Source organism: Podarcis melisellensis (assembly GCF_964234715.1).
Source record: "Podarcis melisellensis genome assembly, chromosome: 8".
Taxonomy (NCBI): Eukaryota; Metazoa; Chordata; class Lepidosauria; order Squamata; family Lacertidae; genus Podarcis; species Podarcis melisellensis.
The window spans coordinates 47,283,792-47,297,808 of record NC_138540.1 but is presented as its reverse complement, the minus strand read 5'-3'; the positions used below and the strand labels follow the sequence as shown (position 1 = coordinate 47,297,808).

Sequence of the window (14,017 nt, the reverse complement as noted above, 5' to 3'; positions counted from 1 at the left end):
GACCCTAAGCCAAGAGTAGTATATAATTTAAAGCGGATGTGTTTTATAGATGGATTTGGCACATTCCATAACAAGAATTGAATTACGTATGCAAATACAGCTGTGCAGGTTTTGCCAAAGACAATATTCTAAATAAAAAGTACAATGAATGGAGTTTTAAGAATTTGCCTGCTTTCTATGAATCTTTTCCTTCTGAGATGTTTATAGTCCTTTTCAGATTAGGGGATGAGGTATGTAGATCTTGCTAGTGTTATACATAACTACAGTAAGACATAACCATGTACTTACTATTTTGTAATCATTGCTTTGGTCTCCACCCCACCCCTTGTGGTAAGCAAGGGGGAAGGATGCATTTTAAATGGATTCAAATTACAAGAAAAAAATATTCTGACCAAACTTTAGGAAGAACTTTCTGATGGTAAGAGATATTCAACAGTGAAAAGGACCACCTTGGGTGGTAGTGGACTCTCCATTGCAGGTTTTTAAACAGAGTTTGGATGCTTATCTCTCCAGGAAGTCTTTACCAGCAGGGGCATAGCAGGGGGGGAGGGCAGGGGGGATGTGCAGAATCGGGGGGGGGGGGCGTGAGCAAACCAGGTAGCTCCTGCCCCTGCAGAGATCCCTGAGCCCTCCCTGGCTCCGGCGGCAGGAGGTTGGTGAGAGCGGAGGGTGAAGAGCAACTTCCATGCCCTGTTCCTGCCTGGTGGCAGCAAGGGCTGGGATAGGCACGTTCTGCCCCCACCTGGCATGTTCTGCCAATGCCTGGTGTACACCCGCATACCCGCCCCAGGCGCCAACAAGCAGTCCTACAGCCCTGCTTAGCTGTGATTCTTCCACTGCAATGGATTGGACTAGATGGCCTTGGGCTACAAACACTTCGGGTTACAGTCTCCGCTAATCCAGAAGTTAAGAACTTTACCTCAGGATGAGAACAGAAATCATGTGGCAACAGCGAGAGGCCCCATTAGCTAAAGTGGTACCTCAGGTTAAGAACGGTTTCAGGTAAAGAACGGACCTCCAGAACAAATTAAGTTCGTAACCAGAGGTACCACTATACTGTGATTCTATGAAAGCAGTGTAGGAAAAAACCAATGAAATAGGAGCTTCTGCATCTCCTCAATTGATAAGGAAAACATAGAACAGCCGGAGGTAGCTTGCTTCCCCACTTCTCCTGCTCACTCCTCTGTGAGGTGGGTGAACTGCTTTATGTCATTTGTGTAATGGCTTATCATGTTGGACTAAGCCTTGTTGATAGCTGGAAGATTATTGGGAATTATTTTGGGAGCTTACTAATTAGTTTCTGCTGTTTCTTTCCCTTCTCCCCGCAACCTGACTGAATCCGTTTTCAGAAACATGGTATGGCACTTCTGTTGATCCAATGAAAGAAACTACTTTCAGCAGAGTTCTGCTGAGAGGACAGTGTAAAGGCTGGACCATTTCCAACTGCATGCAGATCCATCTGCTCTATCGGTATCATTTGAAATTACAAAAACAAGAGCAACATATGAAATATGTATACCCATGTTAAGTGCTCAGCACAGCCTTTTATTTAGTAATCATTTCAAACTGAGCTCTAGGCTTGAGCGTGTGGGTTTGCTTATCACAGGAAAATGCTTTTTAAAAAAGTTAATAGGCAATTTGGGGTACTTCAACACAACATTTCATTGTGAATTCACTGCTGCTCATGCATGTACGATTTGCACAACGTTCACATAAAGTGTCGTCCTGTTCAAAATTCTGCACCACATGATTTTCTCATTTAATTCAGGTCTACCATTTTTGGAGAAAATCTGGGAAATAAACCCTGCAGAAATGGTGAATCTGGATTAATTGTGGAGAAAAAAAATATATAGAATGGAATATTGATGAATATGACACTGTGTGTACACTATTTTAAAAAAATCAATTGAATAATTGAATAGATACAAGCTTCCATTGGTTACTGAATTGTGTATCTCTCAGAGAGAGGGAGAGAGAGGAAAAAGGAGATGGAGATAGGATGTACTTGTGATGGAAGAGAAAGAGAATGTACTCTCTGATGGAAGCTTCTTATATAGGTCTCCACATTATTATTATTATTATTATTTATTATTATTATTATTATTATTATTAATTTTGCTGCATTTATATTCCATTATCCTGTCAGTGAATTCAAGGTGGTTTGCTCTGTCTCCCTCCCTCCCTCCCTTCCAAATCTGAGCCATATTTCTCCATGATCACTTTGACTGAAAATCATTTAGGAGCACTGGCCTTAAGGGAAGAATCATATATCAGTGGTGGAGCACAGGCTTTGCATTCCCAAGGTTCCAAGCTCCATCTCTGATGTCTCCAGGTTGGGCTGGGAAATCTCCTGCACTAGGGTTGCCATATTCTGGGGATTAAAACCCCGGACACCCCCCTACCATTGGGGAGCCCCTCCCACCATCCCACATCTTCCTCGCTCACCCCCACCACTAACCCCTTCCCCAACCGCCTGCTCCCTCCTTCTTCCCGCTTGTCTCTTACCTTTCCTGTCTTCAGCCTCCTGCTCACGATAGGAGGCTAAGCAGCCCCAGGGATGTTGCACAAGGCCAGGTGACTGCTGGGAGCAGCATGGGGCCAAGCACAGCCCTGGGAAAGCTGCGCAAGGCCTGGAATGGAAAGAGTTGTTGGCATGGATCGAGAGACAGTAAGACACACAATGGAAATTTGGGAGGCTAGCAAATCCTTCCCCCAAGAGGGGAGGAGAACATGGGAGAAATGAAATTTTACCTTTTGATTGGAGCTTATCAGCGAAAATTGTGCTTGCCAGGGCACTCATAAATTGCATTGGAGGGGTTCCTCAAATGCACTCGCTGGTTCAGCTTCCCTGCATCATTCTCGTGGATTACAGATATTAAGCTATCCTTATGACTGAAACCTAACTGACTTTTATAGTAAATGTGAGCAAAGAAAAATGCCCGTCCATTCAATCTGACACAAAATTACCCAAGCGATTTCCTACATGGAGGCAAAGCTCTGCATTTTCAACTTTTATTGTATGAAAATAAAAAGAGAACCTTCCAGTTATTGCTGACATCTCTTTGCCAAACGCGTATACAAAGTGAAAAGTAAAATAGGAATAAAAGCTTGGTTCCTAAGTCACATAACGTCTAGTCATATGAATTATTCATGCCACTTCTCTATAAGTTGGGCCTGAAACCCCTTAAAAGCAAACAATAAAAAAATAATAATACTAACAATGGAGGATTTCCCCCCTCCCTCCTATCAAAGGCTGGCACGTCCAAGTTAAATGGAAGTTACATTTGAATTACAGTCTAAATGAAGATGTGGGGAAATTTTGCAATGCAGTTTGCAAACCCAAGACTGTGTATATTAGGGGGGAGTCTGTGTGAGAATACCTATATTAGTGACAATAACAAAGGAAGTGCATTATATTAGGAGGAATTGCTTGAAAAATATGTACATTACACAAAATGACATGACAAAAACGATGCACTGAAATGCTAATGAGTTTGAGCCATAATTTCTTTTAAAAAATAAAAATAAATGAAAACTGATGTGGGTTTGTGACAAGCTGTACTTAGTTCTGAACATGTTCTCCAAAGTTCTGAACACGTCCGTATATTCAATCAAACAACATTTTAATTATACAGTTAATAGAATCTGGAGCTGTTTGAATAAATGGGATGTGGGGAGAGAAAGTCATAATTTTTGGTAATGCCTGCTTCTGTACAGATTAGTTCAATTCATTGGTCTACAGTCACTTGAAGATGGCTGTTCCTCCCCTTGCTATGACTAATGCCGGTTTCCTGGTTGTTAAGGCCATGTAGGAATTTTTCCACTTGGCAAATTGGCACCAGCCATTTGGTTTTCACCTACCTAGTAGCAATCACCACAACTTTGTAAGGTTATGCATTGGGTAAGCCTTATTATGGGAGGAGGTCGTAGCCTCTGCCTGCCTCTCCTTGTTAAGGATATCCCGTTAAAGGGATCCGGGGTTGTGGTTCCTGTTTGAAGCCTGGGCATGGGCTAGGGCCATGCCATGGCCCCATCAGTGACCCTGGGGGACCTCTTAATTTATGTATATCATAAAAGGTAAAGGGACCCCTGATCATTAGGTCCAGTCGTGGCCGACTCTGGGGTTGCGGCGCTCATCTCGCTTTATTGGCCGAGGGAGCCGGCGTACAGCTTCCAGGTCATGTGGCCAGCATGACTAAGCCACTTCTGGCAAACCAGAGCAGTGCACGGAAATGCTGTTTAGCTTCCCGCCAGAGCGGTACCTATTTATCTACTTGCACTTTGAGTGCTTTCAAACTGCTAGGTTGGCAGAAGCAGGGACCGAGCAACAGGAGCTCACCCCGTCGTGGGGATTCGAACCGCTGACCTTCTGAACGGCAAGTCCTAGGCTCTGAGGTTTAACCCACAGCGTCACTCGTGTTCCTATGTATATCATAGGGATCCCCTTATCATAGTGATCCCCTTAATGACCCTTATGAGACTTTCTGCAGATGGGCAGAAGCCGGAATATAGTCTTGCTTCACCCAATTTCCTAAGCCAAACCGCTCACATCTGTAACCAATAAAGTTGTGGCCTAATTCATCCCATTAACTCAATATACTTGTCTTTGTGTGTTTATTTTGGAGGGAACTGCGGGGCCCGGGGCCTCTCCACACAAGTTTAATACAGCCCATATTCAAAACCTGATACAGTGACTCAGGGCATTTGAATGTACTTTAATTACTTTCTTTTCGTATAATAGGGTCCATGTTTTGTAACCCTGTCTTGTTTAGCCACTATGCCTATGCTATATATAGTCCCAGTAGCTATCGTCCATGAATTCACATACCTGTGGTTTCTTTATTTTGGTTTTGTTTCTGTTTCTGTTTGACAGTGCTCTATAATTGTATATGGACAATTTTACATAATTATATGTGGACTATGTATATTTTCTTTAGGTCCTGTTTGCTAACATTGTATTTTGCAGAATTTTGTATATATATATTTTTAAAAAGAATTAATAAAAAGTATTTTTTCAAACAAACAAACAAACACTAAAATAAACTAAAACCCTATTTGGTTGCCCAGTTTGCTGAACTGAATTTAATCTTTTCTGTATCCAGAATTAGATTCAGATTTTTGAATTATTTCTGGATTTTGATAATGACTTGCTTAATATTCAATGATATATTATAAGGATGCAGACACAAAGAGATACGAAGTTGGGACAGAGCTCTGCAACTCTGTAAGGTCTAGTTAGATCCTGATTTACAATTAATGTTATCCTTGCAGGGAATTTGCATTCCTCACCTAGTTAAAGAAATCATTAAGTTTCTCTAGGTGGAAAATATACTTGGGAATTTTAAGTTTTGCCACACTGGGGGAGTTGATTGATTCCCCCCAGATCTGCTGAATTTCCATGTCTTAGATCAATTCTGTATTTCTGTGGTGATCTCAAGAACATGACTCCACAGGGGGTTTCCCAGTGCTCAAATATAAATTAAACTTTTATTAAATGGTTAATAAAATATAAATTCATAAAAAGTCATGGTTTATGGTTATATTTAAAGCCACCCTCTTATTCCAAGGTATTGAATATGCTGGCAAACTTTACAAAAGTTTGTAGATATAATGAAAAATAATAGCAATGATGACCTAATTTTGTTAAATGCATCGTCATTCATTCATTTATTTTACTACTCTCTCTCTTTTACCCCATCTTTCTTCAGTTGTGTGCCCAAGGTGGCTTGAGGGATATTCAGTTGCTATAAATATATTACAATATAGAAGCAATGCAGCTGCAAACTGCTAGCCTGAAAGCAAAATATAATGGGAATGTTGGGACTGTCCGTGGGAAACAGAGGGACAGTCAATTCACAGTGTGAATCACCGGAATTAGCTCAGAGTGTAATATGAGCTCTTCTGTTTGTTCCTGTCCTGGAAGTGCAGGAAGTGTTTGCCTCTAGACTGCTGGAGTTTGAAGAGAGCAGTCACTTTTTTTGTAATGCTGCAAAGACAGAAATAAAGGCATGTAAATACGTTTCTGTCTATCTCTTTCCCCTGCCAGGGGAGGCAGGAAAGAGGGGGTGTGTTCTTCTCACGTTTGAGAAGAATCGCTTATCGAGACCTAGCCTGGATCTTGCTGGGGAATGCAGCCAGGGAGGTCAACAGGGAATCAAGCCGGGTGCCTGGGAAAGTTGCCGGTTTCTCTTGATAAAGGCTTGATTTCCAACAAATTGGGTTTAACATACACCTCAAGGCAATTTACAAACATACCAAAAAGAACTAAAAATAGTTTGAAGAACAATAGCAAAACCAACTGAAGATACATTTATAGCAGGCATGTCCAATAGGTAGATTGTGATCTATTGGTAGATCACTGGACGTCTGTGGTAGATCATCAGTAGATCACTGGCTCCCCCCCCCCCCAAAGAAGCTCAACAACTTTCCCCTGCACCCCTAAAAACAGGGTTTTCCTTCTCCCTAAAAATATCTCAACAACTTTGACCTGAACCCCTAAAAACAGGCCTTTCCTTCACAAAAAAATGTTCGACAACTTTGACCTGAACTCCCTAAAGAGGGGTCTGGCGCGCGCGCACACACACACACACACACACACACGTTGCCAAGAGCTGTCAACCTTTTTTTATGGAGCTGACTCCATGCCCAGCGCAACAAACCAGCCCAACTGAGCAAAGCCAGGCACCTCATGGTGTAAGCAATGTGTGCTGGGCGAGCCTCTCCATGGCCCTACGCCAATCCCAGCCATGCAGGAGGGTGGAGCCAGCCAGCTGCCTCAGTGCCTCACTGGCTCACTCACCCCTGAAATCGCCTGCAGCAGAAGAGCCCGCCATGGCACTCTGACTGACAAACGGGCTCTTCCCCAGACTCCAACTTTCGGGCCCCAGACTCTTGGCCTGGTGCCCCTGAGAGCCCGCTGCCCAGGTGCCCCGCACCCCTGGCACCTATGGTTAAGACGACCCTGACTGGCACTATTACATGTGCCATATAGTACTTGTCGGGAACAGATGTGTTTTACCTCTGCTCTTCCTTAGGTCTGAGCCTTCTTACAGCCAACAGTGCAAGTTATAGTTTAGTTAACAAAGTTAACTTCCACATCAAAATTCATTAATTATGTTGTGACCTACATTTAACCCAAATTCTTTTTCTTTTGTCCTCTCACCTTTCCAGGGGAGGGAGGTGGAGCCCGTGGGTGGGTGGGGAGCTGTGGAAGTGGTTTATATATTTTAAAAACAATGGATTAAATGTCCACATATAAGCAGATTCTGTATTTAACTCAAGAGGTGGTCATGTTTCAGAGGTAGATGAAGTCATATGCAATTATTTGTAGTTTTAACGATAAGGCTTCTAAAGCACTTTAAGGATTGCTCAGGACGAAAGGTAATGCTAAAGTATTATTTAACTGCATATTATTTGAGTGAATTATGAGATTATATTTATTAAACCATAGACCTCCCCTGTTCACTGCAGGGAGTATTCTTGCTTGCTATGTCATGGACGCTAAATGGCAGCTTTGTTGTTTTAGATTGGCAATTCATAACATAAAATAAAAAAGTTTCCAGATTAAGGGCTTTCTTTTGAAGTGAAATCATGAGGTGAAATTAAACAATGCATTTCCTGTGAGCTGGCTGATTGCTTGACTGTTGGCGTATGAAGTAATCTGCTCTAATGCACCATCAAAGAATCATCTCTTTGTATTTATTTTATTATCCCAATCCTTGTATTCCATCTATAACAAGCCAATAATAAAGGAGAAGGCTACACACTGAAACCCATTACTCATGTTTAGGGCACTCTTGATTTAATGCGGGGCCGGTTCCACAGATTTTGTTCTGCTACCAACATTTCATCCTTGTGCTAGACTTCACTTTCCATGCCCAGAATCCAGTTGTTTGCAAAGGATCTCCTACATACAAGCCACTGTATCAGAATCCTAAGAGCTTGGAGCTTTTACAGATAAGTGTCTGCTCATGCTTAGAAGACAAATGTGCTCAGCACATGGATGTTGCTGGACAAGCATGGGGACATAATTTTGGATGCAGGGTTAGAAACACAGACTTAATCCTTTTTCAGACTATGAGTGCCCTGAGTGCAAGTAACACATGAAGAGGAACATGGGAAACAGCCTTAATACAAAGTTACATCCCCATGCTTGTCCAGGAACATATTTGTTTCGACTGGAGAACTGTATTGCAAAATTTGGAGAAGTGTGAATTTCAAAAGTTGGCTATGTTTTACTTTGGTCTATTGTTTTGTAAAGTTCAAATTTGGTTGGTTGTCTTTAAATGTGAACTTAACTGAATTTCTCTCTCCATCCCAATTCTGAGGTGGAACCCTGAGACAACCCAGGGTTCACTGGATCATGTGTGAGACCCACTGCCACCCAGGTTCAATCTCTGTACACAATGATTTGTTCAACCCCCCCCCCCCAGTGGTTTTAGAGTGGCTTGACTGATGTGCTCACATTGGGCACCGCACTGCAGGGGGTGCCAAAGGAATGCTGTAGAACAGTGTGTGACATGTGGAGTGGTAAATTTTAGCACCACACAGGGGCACCACTGAAATGTGAGAGCCCAAAGTCTGCCACTGCCCCCCATTTCTACCCCAACTGTCATACGTAGCAGGGCTGTGGATATAGTGGTGGCCCTACCACTCTGCTAAGTCTTTGCATGGCTAAAGTTGCACCCCTAATGTTTGAACACCCAGGACAGTTATTCACCCCTGTATCATCTTCTCCCATACATCATCATGCTGATACCAACAAAAATTATTATGAGCTGAAACAACGAAAGTTAATGAGCGATCTAAAACTGACCCCAGGAGTCTTGTCTTGCAGTGCTCTGAACAAAACATAGGCACAAATCCTTTCTGAAGTTGTTTTGCGTTAAGGCAATTCTGAATTAATTTAGACACATCAAATTTTATCATTTCCCCCTGTCTTCTTATGCCTACTGGCATGGGGGATGTGGATATTAAAAATGATAAAGTAAGTAATGTAAATTTGATAAAATAGATTTCAAAAAGCATTATGTGTCCTGAATTATAATCTTACTATCTAATTATATAAAACCTGGTATGAAAAGGAATGCAACTTTAGTTTTCATGTTAAAGATAACATTAACATTGAATAAACTTTATTTCATTGGGGGGGGGGGGAAACATGGGCTTCTATGAACTGAAGGGACAAATTGCATGGGATGAAATCTTCCTTTAGGGGATGGGTAACCATTTTATTCTAGATTTTAACTGCCCCAAAGGTTAAAGCCTCTGCTTGCATCTCCAGAATAGGACTGGGAAATGTCCCTCTTAATTAGGTTATATCATCACATCACAGTTGCCTTGTTTGCAGATGATGTCACCAAATTTTCTTTCCTTATTTTGTTGGAAACAAAAGTATGACAAAGGTGAGAGTGGACAGTTGCCAACCCCCTACAATTGAATGCAAAGGCACACAGGCATTATAATTCACTTTAATACATATCTCCAAAATAATGCACTTCAATATTAATTGTACCAGGTTTATACATTAGCATTAAAGTGATGATATCAAATGTTGCCTCCAAATTGGATTATCATAACCTAGTGGCCCAATTTTGAAAACCATTCTGAAATTTTGCACTAATATAAAAGGTTGGCTGGTTTCTGGATCCTGTTCATCAACACTGGTTGCCGTAGTTGTGTAAAACTTGTGTAGTGGATACCTTAGAGCAGGGCTGGAAAATCTGTGGCCCTCCAGATGTTGTTGGAGAATTCACATGCCCATCATTCCTGATCCTTGGCCACATTTTCTGGGATGCTGGGACATGGATTCCAAAACATATGGAAGGCAACAGACTTGGGAAATCAACCCCAGCACTTGTCTACATGGTAGGTCTACAACAAAGTCCCATATTTATATGAACCTCTCAGAGGTCCTGCTGTCAAGCCCACCACAAAGGTTTATCAGATTCATTTGTATCAGAGAAAGAGCCATTCCAATTGTGGAGTTCCCTCTTCAAAGAACTCTAGTGATGACCTTTAAGTGCACCTGTAATTTTCTTTCTGCCAAACCATTTGCTTAAAAAAAAGAAGTCAAAGGTTCATTTTAATGTTTTTATTGCAAAGGCATATTTTGAGGGCTTTCCCTAAAATAGTGTTCTTGGACTATAACTCCCATCATGCCTGATCATTGACTATTCTGGATAGTGCTGATAGCAGTTTGAAGTTCAACAACATCTGGAAAGTGATAGGTATCCCATCCTGGCCTTAATAATTTCTTTGCTCTTATGTCTTGAGTTTCATATCAGCTGAACAGCTTTGGCTGGCAGGATAACATTTCATGTCCTAGTTACAGATAGGTAGCCGTGTTGGTCTGCCATAGTCAAAACAAAAAAAATTCCTTCCAGTAGCACCTTAAAGACCAACTAAGTTAGTTCTTGGTATGAGCTTTCGTGTGCATGCACACTTCTTCAGATACACTGAAACAGAAGTTGCCAGATCCTTCTATATAGTGAGAAGGTGGGGAGGGGTATTACTCAGAAGGGTGGTGGGAATGGGTGATTGGCAGATAGCTGTGATGAGCCTGTTGACGACTCTTAACAACTGCAATAGGTCTTACAGGAAAAAGCAAGGGGTGAGAATGTGAAAAATGGCTTTGTCATGTATAATGAGATAAGGATCCAATGTCTTTGTTCAGACCAGGTCTCTCCATGGTTTTAAGTTTGGTAATAAGTTGCAATTCAGCAGCTTCTCTTTCCAGTCTATTTCTGAAATTCCTTTGTAGTAAAACAGCTACTTTGAGATCTTGTATAAAATGTCCTGGGAGATTGAAGTGTTCTCCTACTGGTTTCTCTGTCTTGTGATTCTTGATGTCAGATTTATGTCCGTTTATTCGGACAAAGCCATTTTTCACATTCTCACCCATTGCTTTTTCCTGTAAGACCTATTGCAGTTGTTAAGAGTCGTCAACAGGCTCATCACAGCTATCTGCCAATCACCCATTCCCACCACCCTTCTGAGTAATACCCCTCCCCACCTTCTCACTATATAGAAGGATCTGGCAACTTCTGTTTCAGTGTATCTGAAGAAGTGTGCATGCACACGAAAGCTCATACCAAGAACTAACTTAGTTGGTCTTTAAGGTGCTACTGGAAGGAATTTTTTTTGTTATTTCATGTCCTGAAAGTTAGTGGCAGATAATGAAATTGGCAATCCCACATCTGTGAAACATTGTGCTTGTTTTGGTTCATCTGAGAGCAAGAAAGTATATCAAAACCACGAAAAAGGGGCTTCTTTAAATCACTCTAGATGGTAGCTATCTCCATCAGTCCAATCAGTCCATGGGCCAGAGGAAATGGTTGTGAGTGTCTGGAGTATATAAAGAAAGTGGCTTTTTTCAATAACCTGCGATCCCAGTAAAAATATTATCCATGTTTTATTTATTTATTTATTGTTTGTTTGTTTGTATGCTGTTTGTTGTTTGTTTGTATGCTGCCGTTCATCTGATGCTCCCAGGGCATTCTGCAGCAGAAAAATGCAGCAGAAAAATGCAAAATGAGAATACAAACTACATAAGACCCCAGCACATAACGCTGTATCCAACTATGATGCAGTATAATATCATAAGTCCTATTCAGAGCAGACCCACTTAAAATTAAGATCCTGAATTAGTCATCTCAATTAAATCCAATAGGTTTATACTGAGTAGGACTAGCACTGGATACCACCCACAGACTACATATGGTGACCCCTTCATATGCATCATGTGGATCAGGCAAGTTTGTCCCTGCTACTAAATAAATGCTTGCGCTCACAAGAAAGCATTGTTTTTTCTTTATTCCATATTAACTGCACTGCTATTAGATGTAGATGTTTGCCACTAAAGCATATTCTTAGATTATGCAAAGTGTACCCCTTCATTCTGAAGTAGATGTTCCTGACAAGGTTACTCTGAATGCATTGCATTTTCTATACCTAGCACAAACATTTCTCTCTCTCTTTATATTAAGGCCATTTAGCCTTCTCTGCCAGTGATAAAAGGGTTGGATTTTCCTCTGCATTTATATACTATCTCTCTCCATCTGTCCTAACTTTAGAGGCTTTGATCATGTCCATCAAATACAAAATAGGTCACCTCTGCCTCAATGCAACCATTCAAATAAACCAAAGGCTCCCTTTTGATTATTCCATCTGTATATCAACTCCAAGCGAATGCTGAGAGACATTATCTGTTGCTACAATGGAGCTATGGAATTCTCTTTCCATGAAGGTGCAGGTAAATCATAGCAGCACAAGAATAACCCTGCTGAATCAGATCAAAGGCTCTCCTAGTCCAGTATCCTGTTCTTACAGGTACTAACCAGATGTCAGTGGGAACACTACAAGTAGGACAGTCTTCCAGTTTCAACTGTGAGCCTTTTTAGGCGCATTGTCAGGACCCATTTGAATGTCCTATGGAATTCAGTTGGGTTTTCTCTGAGATGTATCAGATTAGGATTGCAGGCTAATTCCCATCATAGTGAGTATAGGATTCTGGGAAGGACCAGATTCAGAACAGGCTGTGCATTAGACAAATAAATTACTGTATTTTTTGCCCTATAGGACGCATCTTTTCCCCTCCAAAAATGAAGGGGAAATGTGTGTGCGTCCTATGGGGCGAATGCAGGCTTTCGCTGAAGCCTGGAGAGCGAGAGGGGTCGATGCGCACCTTCTCCTAAACTTTTATTTATTGAATTTATATCCTGCCCAGGGTGGTAATATGTTGAGTGCATGTATGGGTGGCTGCAGGAACATCATGAAAGCCCCAGGCAAGGTTTTGATTGTAGACATTTAACTATGACTTCCCAACAGTTTCCCTGCTATTGTCACTTTAAACTGGCCCATGACAATTCTGTGCAGGAGTTTCCTATTTGTATGAGAACAATAAATTTAATTAATGCCCATATAATAACAATCATACAGGTTTAAAATACTGCTTATGGAAAGCACTGAGAGGGTTCCCTCCTCCCTGAAATGAATATTTAAACATTCAAATATGATTTCATGAGCTTTAATTTATTTCTCGCGCAAGACCACAAGGCACATTTTGTAGTGCCGTAATGTGCCCCAGCATGAGTGGTTTAGATGATGATATGAGGTTATAATGAGCTGCGCTCTCCCTATGCAATGTACTTGGTGTGTAATTGCTGCATGACTTTTCTTGGGAGCAGTTTGGAGATTATAAAAGTAACAACAATGCCTACGGTCTGCAGTGCAAAGGACAACAACGACAAAACGATTTATTTCATTGGAGACCCAAATTTTATCCTGTATGTCGAAAATACCATTGAAGGGCACTACAGAAACTTAAATCTGTGTCACTTGTCTACAAACCACCCATCCATGTTAAAACCTTCTGCCACTAAAAATCTTGCTGGGTAAATTGTGAACTCAGTAATGCATACAAGCTTTTTGAGTCCTCATAGGTCTTTTCATCAATTAAGTAGCAGGGCTGAGATTTCACATCATGTTAACGAGTACTTGGTCAGCCATTTAGAATCCTCTTCAGACTCCAGTGCAGCTAAAGTGGTTCATGAGGCTTTGTTTCATTGTCAAAGGACGGAATTATTATTATTATTATTATTATTATTATTATTATTATTATTATTAGGCGAAAGCTGGAGATTAAATACTTGACTCTTACCAAAAATTACAGACTTTTACATTTAAATTATTAACATGCCATTTTAATTTATATAATCATAGCTACTGGACACCACAACTATAGGCTCTCTTCCCATTGCACCAGCCTTTCCCAACCTGGTGCCCTCCTGATATTTTGGTCTATCACTCCCTTTAACCCCAGCCAGTGTGGCCCACTTGGAAGTACAGTGGTACCTCGAGTTAAGTACTTAATTCATTCCAGAGGTCCATTCTTAACCTGAAACTGCTCTTAACCTGAAGCACCACTTTAGCTAAAGGGGTCTCCTGCTGCCGCCACGCCACTGGAGCCCGATATCTCTTCTTATCCTGAAGCAAAGTTCTTAACCTGAAGCACTAT

The 14,017-nt window shown here is 41.3% G+C and overlaps 1 long non-coding RNA gene across 1 annotated transcript; it reads right to left on the bottom strand.

The window, feature by feature from the left end:
• Nucleotides 1-10,365: 10,365 nt before the first annotated feature.
• Nucleotides 10,366-11,148, bottom strand: LOC309375081. The gene is made up of 2 exons (XR_014170806.1): nucleotides 11,015-11,148; nucleotides 10,366-10,739 (listed from the first exon to the last, which is right to left on the bottom strand). It is a non-coding gene; the product is annotated as an uncharacterized lncRNA (long non-coding RNA).
• Between the last annotated feature and the right edge of the window lie 2,869 nt (nucleotides 11,149-14,017).